Source organism: Oncorhynchus tshawytscha, linkage group LG10, assembly GCF_018296145.1.
Source record: "Oncorhynchus tshawytscha isolate Ot180627B linkage group LG10, Otsh_v2.0, whole genome shotgun sequence".
Taxonomy (NCBI): Eukaryota; Metazoa; Chordata; class Actinopteri; order Salmoniformes; family Salmonidae; genus Oncorhynchus; species Oncorhynchus tshawytscha.
Window position 1 is genome coordinate 2,996,810 of NC_056438.1, and position 7,500 is coordinate 3,004,309.

The following is a 7,500-nucleotide window of genomic DNA, read 5'->3' on the forward strand; positions in this document are numbered from 1 at the left end:
ACTTACGTACCGAGGGTCCATACTGTGGACAATCTGATGTACAAGACACAATTATATCTGAGCGGCTCTCACCTCCACTTTAATCCATCTGAGGCTTTCAAAAATAGAAAATAGTCGAGATGCGTAAGTGCTGGAAGTTTAAGAATAATCCTAACTAATTTGTTCTGAGATGTCTGCTGATGTCTTTTTTTTGTATATATCTTGGAGGCACTATTGTACCAGGAAGAGCATGCATAGTCAAAGTGGCACTGAACAAGAGCCCCTGACAATGTCCCCATTGCATTCTTATCCAGATATTTGGAGGTTCTTGCCCGGGAACCTCATTTTATGGTTCTCTTTGGAGATCACATTTTGTGCCATGCTCTCCACTCTCAGATGGTTATCATCCAACATGCAAGATACGTAACAGAGTCTTTTGCCAGAACTACTATGTCATCGACTACCACGTTAAAATCTCAGGATTTCCTCAGTTTCACTTTGGACAAAAATCAAGATGGACTATGTTTTTCCAAGGTGAAGTAACAGCTTATTGTCATATAGCCATTTGCTGACATTCAGAAGTTCAGCACTGAGGGACTTCTCAACCACAGCTTTGTCTTTCTCAATCACATCTTTGTCTTTGTGGGAAACCAACAGTGCAGAATCATGGAGGATGGAGGAAAAGGTCACATGGTACAGGCAGATTTCAGATCATTTATAAACAATAGAAATAAAAGTGGACCCAGCACACTCCCTTGGGGTACCCCACAGTTCCAGATTTTAGGTTTAGACAGGGTCCCATCCACATCCAGCATCTGTTTTTCTTCCTTGCAGGTAAGAGCTAACCCATTTTACTGCTGAGTTGTTAAACACCTATGGCTCTTAGTTTGATTAACAGAATCTCACGATTCCTTGTTTTCAAACGCCTTTTGGAAATCTAACAGTAATAATAATAGCAATAACACAACATTTCCCTCTGTCTACTTCCTTCCTTATGTGATCAGTCAGATATAGTAGGCAGGTGTCAGTGGAACGGGATTTTCTGAAGCCAAATTGGAGCTCATATGTAAGGAAATTTTAACTGTCAATCTGCTTGAGCGTAATCTTTTCCATAACCTTCGATAAAGCAACACAGGATTGAGAGTTAGGACGATAGTTTCCATGATCTAACTTGTTCCTTTTTTTTTTGATATAAAGGAATGACCCTTGCAAGTTTTAGTTGACTGGGAAAACACCCTAGTTCAATAGACAAGATTCACAATGTGAGTTACACAGGGGGTGATAATTAATGCAGCATCCTTTAGAAAATCTGTCAGGAATGTTGTCAAGGCCCGTTGCTATGGAACGGTCAAGTTCTTTTAGCCTCTCTAGCACAGTTCACTCAGACACCTTTTCAAATGAAAACAATCATCTACTCGAATCCCCTGCTGTTGAGTGAACCCCCCCCCCCTCCCTATAGCAACCTGATTGACATGGTAACTTGCTAACTAATGTATTAGCTATAGTTGTAAAAATAGCTATTCAGACTGTCTGCAACCATGGTCTTGTCTGATGTAACCTTTCCTCCAATGTCCAAACTAAGACTGAGAGTTTTGGTCTTTAATCTGTTACTGTTACCTAACAGCATCAGACACTTATATCATTTGCTCAGATTGTTTCTATTTTGTCAGTGAAATCATCTTTCTTGGTCTTCTGTATCATCCTGTTGACCTCAGTTCTTAACTTCTTATATTCTATAAATATATAATCTGCCCTGTATTTCCTAAACTCCAGAAAGTGATCATTTTCTACGCTTAATCACCTTTAAAATGTTATCATTTATCCATGGCTCTGTTTCTAATCTTTTTCATTGGAGCTTATCTACAGCAAGTAAAACCAATGATTTAAAATGGCCCCAGGCATTCTCCACTTCACTGCATTCCAATACAGTAGACCAGTCTCATTTGCTCAGACAATTAACAAAAAATATCTGCACTATAATTCTTCATAGACCAATTTTTTTTAAATTAAATTATGATAATTAAAAAACTATTTTCTGAACCTTCCTACTACAGAAAAATGATGGACAATGATGGAATGATCACTGAGTCCATAGTTTACAACCCCACTGTTTGAAAACACAAGGTCAATGATGGTTTTGTGTAGAAGGACAAGCCCTGTTGGGCTCATTAATCAGTTAGTATAAAGCAAATCAATTACAGAAAAAAATTCTTAAGATCTTTTTAAAAGTAGCGTGGCCCTTTTAGAGTATACGTGTGTATTAAAATCACCTAAAATCCTCTGATTGACCAAAATCTGTACAGTTGGAACAAGTCTCCTCCAACAACTCATCAAACTTGTACTGGTCTGGTGGTCTATAATAGAGTCCTATAATAGGTTTACATTTTCGTAATAAAATGTCCACCCACACAGCTTCAGTCTCGTCATAAATCGGATAGTTATACCCAATAAATAAATAATAAATAAATAATATCTGACCTTACATAAGTGCAAACTCTTCCGCCTTTGTGGTCTCTTCCAATTAATTCATCATTTTCAACTTCAATCTCTGTGGGGGTTTTTATATTTTTAAATCGAACTATCCAACCATGTTTCGGTAAAGCAAAGCACTCCAGTTACTAGACAGGCACATTTCCTCAATCTGGGGAGACTTCTAACGTTGAGATGAAGGATGTGTCGTCCTCTCATGGAAAACACATTTTTGTGTTTTGTTTTGAGTCAAGTTCTCCTCCTCCTGTTGGAACTGTCAGCTGAAAATTGTTGACATGATGATGGAGTGTTGACTCCATGCAGTCCAAATCGCCGCCATGAAACTCCTTCCAGGATTCACGCTGGCATTTTTGAGAGATGGTCGTTGCTCCTTCCCTTCTGACCTTCTCTATTATAGCGAATGGATTTATCGCTAGAAAACATGTTAATATGAACACATATCAACACACATATCAACACACATTAACACATATTAACACACAATAACACATTAACACATATTAACACATATTAACACATATTAATACATATATTAATACATATATGCATGTACACATACAGCACCAGTCACAAGTTTGGACACACCTACTCTCTAAGACACTGTATCTCAGTGCAAGAGGTGTCACTATAGTACCTGGTTCGAATCCAGGCTGTATCACATCTGGCTGTGATTGGGAGTCCCATAGGGTGGCACACAATTGGCCCAGCGTCGTCTGGGTTTGGCCGGGGTAGGCCGTCGTTGTAAATGAGAATATGTTCTTAACTGGCTAGTTAAATAAAGAGGGCTGTATCCAACCCTAACCCCAATAACTACCGTGGGATATACAGCAACAGCAACCTTGGGAAAATCCTCTGCATTAACAGAAACCTTGGGGAAATCCTCTGCATCAACAGAAACCTTGTACATTTCCTCAGTGAAAACAATATACTGAGCAAATGTCAAATTGGCTTTTTACCAAATGATCGTACGACAGACCAGGTATTCACCCTGCACACTCTAATTGACGAACATACAAACCGAAACAAAGGCAAAGTCATGCTTTGTTGATTTCAAAAAAGCCTTTGACTCAATTTGGCATGAAGGTCTGCTATACAAATTGATGGAAAGTGGTGTTGGGGGAAAAAACATATGACATAATAAAATCCATGTACACAAACAACAAGTCTGTGGTTAAAATTGGCAAAAAAAACACACATTTCTTTCCACAAGGCCGTGGGGTGAGACAGGGATGCAGCTTAAGCCCCCCCTCTTTAACAAACACAACTGTTCAAAAGTTTGGAGTCACTTAGAAATATCCTTGTTTTTGAAATAAAATAAAATTCTCGTCCATTAAAATAAAATAACACCAAATTGATCAGAAATACAGTGGAGCTGGAAACGTCTGATTTTGAAACTCGCAAAACACCAGTCTCAACGTCAACAGAGAAGAGGCAACTCTGGGATGCTGGCCTTCTAGGCAGAGTTGCAAAGAAAAAGCCATATCTCAGACTGGCCAATAAAAATAAAAGATTAAGATGGGCAAAAGAACACAGATACTGACAGAGGAACTCTGCCTAGAAGGCCAGCATCTCGGAGTCGCCTCTTCACTGTTGACGTTGAGACTGGTGTTTTGCGGGTACTATCTATTTAATGAAGCTGCCAGTTGAGGACATGTTGAGGACAAACTAGACACTCTAATGTACTTGTCCTCTTGCTCAGTTGTGCACCGGGGCCTCCCACTCCTCTTTCCATTCTGGTTAGAGACAGTTTGCGCTGTTTTGTGAAGGGAGTAGTACGCAGCGTTGTACGAGATCTTCTGTTTCTTGGCAAGATGGAATAGCCTTCATTTCTCAGAACAAGAATAGACTGACGAGTTTCAGAAGAAAGTTATTTGTTTCTGGCCATTTTGAGCCTATAATCGAACCCAAAAAATGCTGATGCCCCGAGTACTCAACTAGTCTAAAGAAGGCCAGTTTTACTGCTTCTTTAATCAGAACAACAGTTTTCAGCTGTGATAACATAATTTCAAAAAGGTTTTCTAATGATCAATTATGCTTTTAAAATGATAAACTTGGATTAGCTAACACAACGTGCCATTGGAACACAGGAGGGATAGTTGCTGATAGTGGGCCTCTGTACACCTATGTAGATATTCCATTAATAATCAGCCGTTTCCAGCTACAATAGTCATTTACAACATTAACAATGTCTACACTGTATTTCTGATCAATTTGATGTTATTTTAATGGACGAAAAATTTACTTTTCTTTAAAAAACAAGGACATTTCTAAGTGACCCAAAGCTTTTGAATGGTAGTGTATATATCAGCTAATTGGCGAGGGCACTAGAACAGTCTGCAGGACCCAGCCTCACGCTACTAGAATCTGAAGTCAAATGTCTACTGTAAATGTCTACTAAACATCAGCGCCACAGGTAACTTCCCCAAAGCTGTGAACGATCTGAGAGACAAGGCAAGAAGGGCATTCTATGCCATCAAAAGGAACATACAATTCAACATACCAATTAGGATCTGGCTAAAAATACTTGAATCAGTCATAGAGCCCATTGCCCTTTATGGTTGTGAGGTATGGGGTCCGCTCACCAACCAAAAATTCACAAAATGGGACAAACACCAAATTGAGACTCTGCTTCAGAATTCTGCAAAAATATCCTCCGTGTACAACGTAAAACACCAAATAATGCCTGCAGAGCAGAATTAGGCCGATACCCACTAATGATGAAAATCCAGAAAAGAGCCATTCAATTCTACAACCACCTAAAAGGAAGCGATTCCCAACCATCCATAACAAAGCCATCAACTACAGAGAGATGAACCTGGAGAAGAGTCCCTAAGCAAGCTGGTCTTGGGGCTCTGTTCACAAACACAACCCACAGAGCCCCAGGACAACAGCACAATTAGACCCAACAAAATCATGAGAAAATTAACAGAATGACTTGACACATTGGAAAGAATTTACTAAAAAAACAGAGCAGACTAGAATTCTATTTTGCCCTAAACAGAGAGTACACAGTGGCAGAATACCTGACCACTGTGACTGACCCAAAACTAAAGAAATATTTTACTATGTACAAACTCAGTGAGCATAGCCTTGCTATTGAGAAAGGCTGCCGAAGGCAGACCTGCCTCTCAAGAGACGACAGGCTATGTGCACACTGCCCACAAAATGAGGTGGAAACTGAGCTGCACTTCCTAACCTCCTGTCAATATTTGGTCATAAAATTTGATCTGTTCTTCATCTAAGTCACAACAATAGACAAATACCATGTGCTTAAACTAATAACAAATTATTGTATTTTTCTTGTCTATTTTGAATACATAATTTAAACATTCACAGTGTAGGTTGTAAAAAGTATGTGAACCATTCGGCTAATGACTTCTCCAAAAGATAATTGGAGTCAGGAGTCAGCTAACCTGGAGTCCAATCAATGAGACGAGATTGGAGATGTTGGTTTGAGCTGCCCTGCCCCATAAAAAACACTCACAATATTTGAGTTTGCTATTCAAAAGAAGCATTGCCTGATGTGAACCATGCCTCGAACAAAAGAGATCTCAGAAAACCTAAGATTAAGAATTGTTGACTTCCATAAAGCCGGAAAGGGTTAGAAAAGTATCTCTAAAACCTTGATGTTCATCTGTCCCCAGTAAGACAAATTGTCTATAAATGGAGAAAGTTCAGCACTGTTGCTACTCTCCCTAGGAGTGGCCATCCTGCAAAGATGACTGCAAGAGCACAGAGCAGAATGAGGTTAAGAAGAATCCTAGAGTATCAGCTAAAGACTTACAGAAATCTCTGGAACATGCTAACATCTCTGTTGAAGAGTCTACGATACGTAAAACACTAAACAAGAATGGTGTTCATGGGAGGACACCACGGAAGAAACCACTGCTGTCCAAAAAAAAAACATTGCTATAAGGGCACAAGGCGAGACCCAGATGCAGACACAGGAGGCAGATGGTTAGAGTCCAAGATGTTTATTAACAATCCAAAAGGGGTAGGCAAGAGGTCAAAACCAGTTCAGAGTCCAGGAGGTACAGAATGGCAGGGAGGCTCGAGGTCAGGGCAGAATCAAGAGAATCACATAAAACAGACAGACAATTGCTGCACGTCTGAAGTTCACAAAAGAGCACCTGGATGTTCCAAAAATATTCTGTGGACAGATTAAATTAAAGTTGAATTGTTTGGAAGGAAGGAACACACAACACTAAGTGTGGAGAGAAAAAAGGCACAACACACCAACATCAGAACCTCATCCCAACTGTAAAGTCTGGTGGAGGGAGCATCATGGTTTGGGGCTGCTTTGCTGCCTCAGGGCCTGGACAGCTAGCTATCATCAACGGAAAAAATGAATTACCAAGTTTACAAGACATTTAGCAGGAGAATGTAAGGCTATCTGTCCGCCAATTGAAGCTCAACAGAAGTTGGGTGATGCAACAGGACAACGACCCAAAACACAGAAGCAAATCAACAACAGAATGGCTTCAAAATAAGAAAATACGCCTTCTGGAGTGGCCCAGTCAGAGTCCTGACCTCAACCCAATTGGTTAAAGCAGGTAGCCTAGTGGTTAGAGCAGGTAGCCTAGTGGTTAGAGCAGGTAGCCTGGTGGTTCGAGCGTTGGGACAGTAACCGAAAGGTTGCTGGATTGAATCCCTGAGTTGACAAGATTTTTTAAAATCTGTTGTTCTGCTCCCTGAACAAGGCAGTTAACCCCACTGTTTCCCCGGTAGGCCTCTCATTGTAAATAAGAATTTGTTCTTAACTGACTGAGCCTCGTTAAATTAATCGGTATACAATTAGAGAGAGAGTGTGAGATACAGTTACAGAGACTGAGTAAACAGAAACTAAACCAAACAGAGTTTTCAGAGTAGAACTATGCACTGCTGTTACATGGACACAGTGCCACCAGAAGTATCTGTAGGGCTGTTCAGTATCGGTCCTGGAGGACCCAAACACGTCTGGTTTTCATAATCTCTTTCTAATAAGGGACTCATTTATACCTGGGACACCAGGTGAGTGCAATTAACTACCAG

At 40.1% G+C, this 7,500-nt stretch overlaps 1 protein-coding gene across 1 annotated transcript in view; it reads left to right on the forward strand.

Moving 5' to 3' along the window:
* Positions 1-7,500, forward strand: part of LOC112235919 (GRB2-associated-binding protein 1) — a 70,412-nt gene that overhangs the window by 30,495 nt on the left and 32,417 nt on the right. The window lies entirely within an intron of this gene.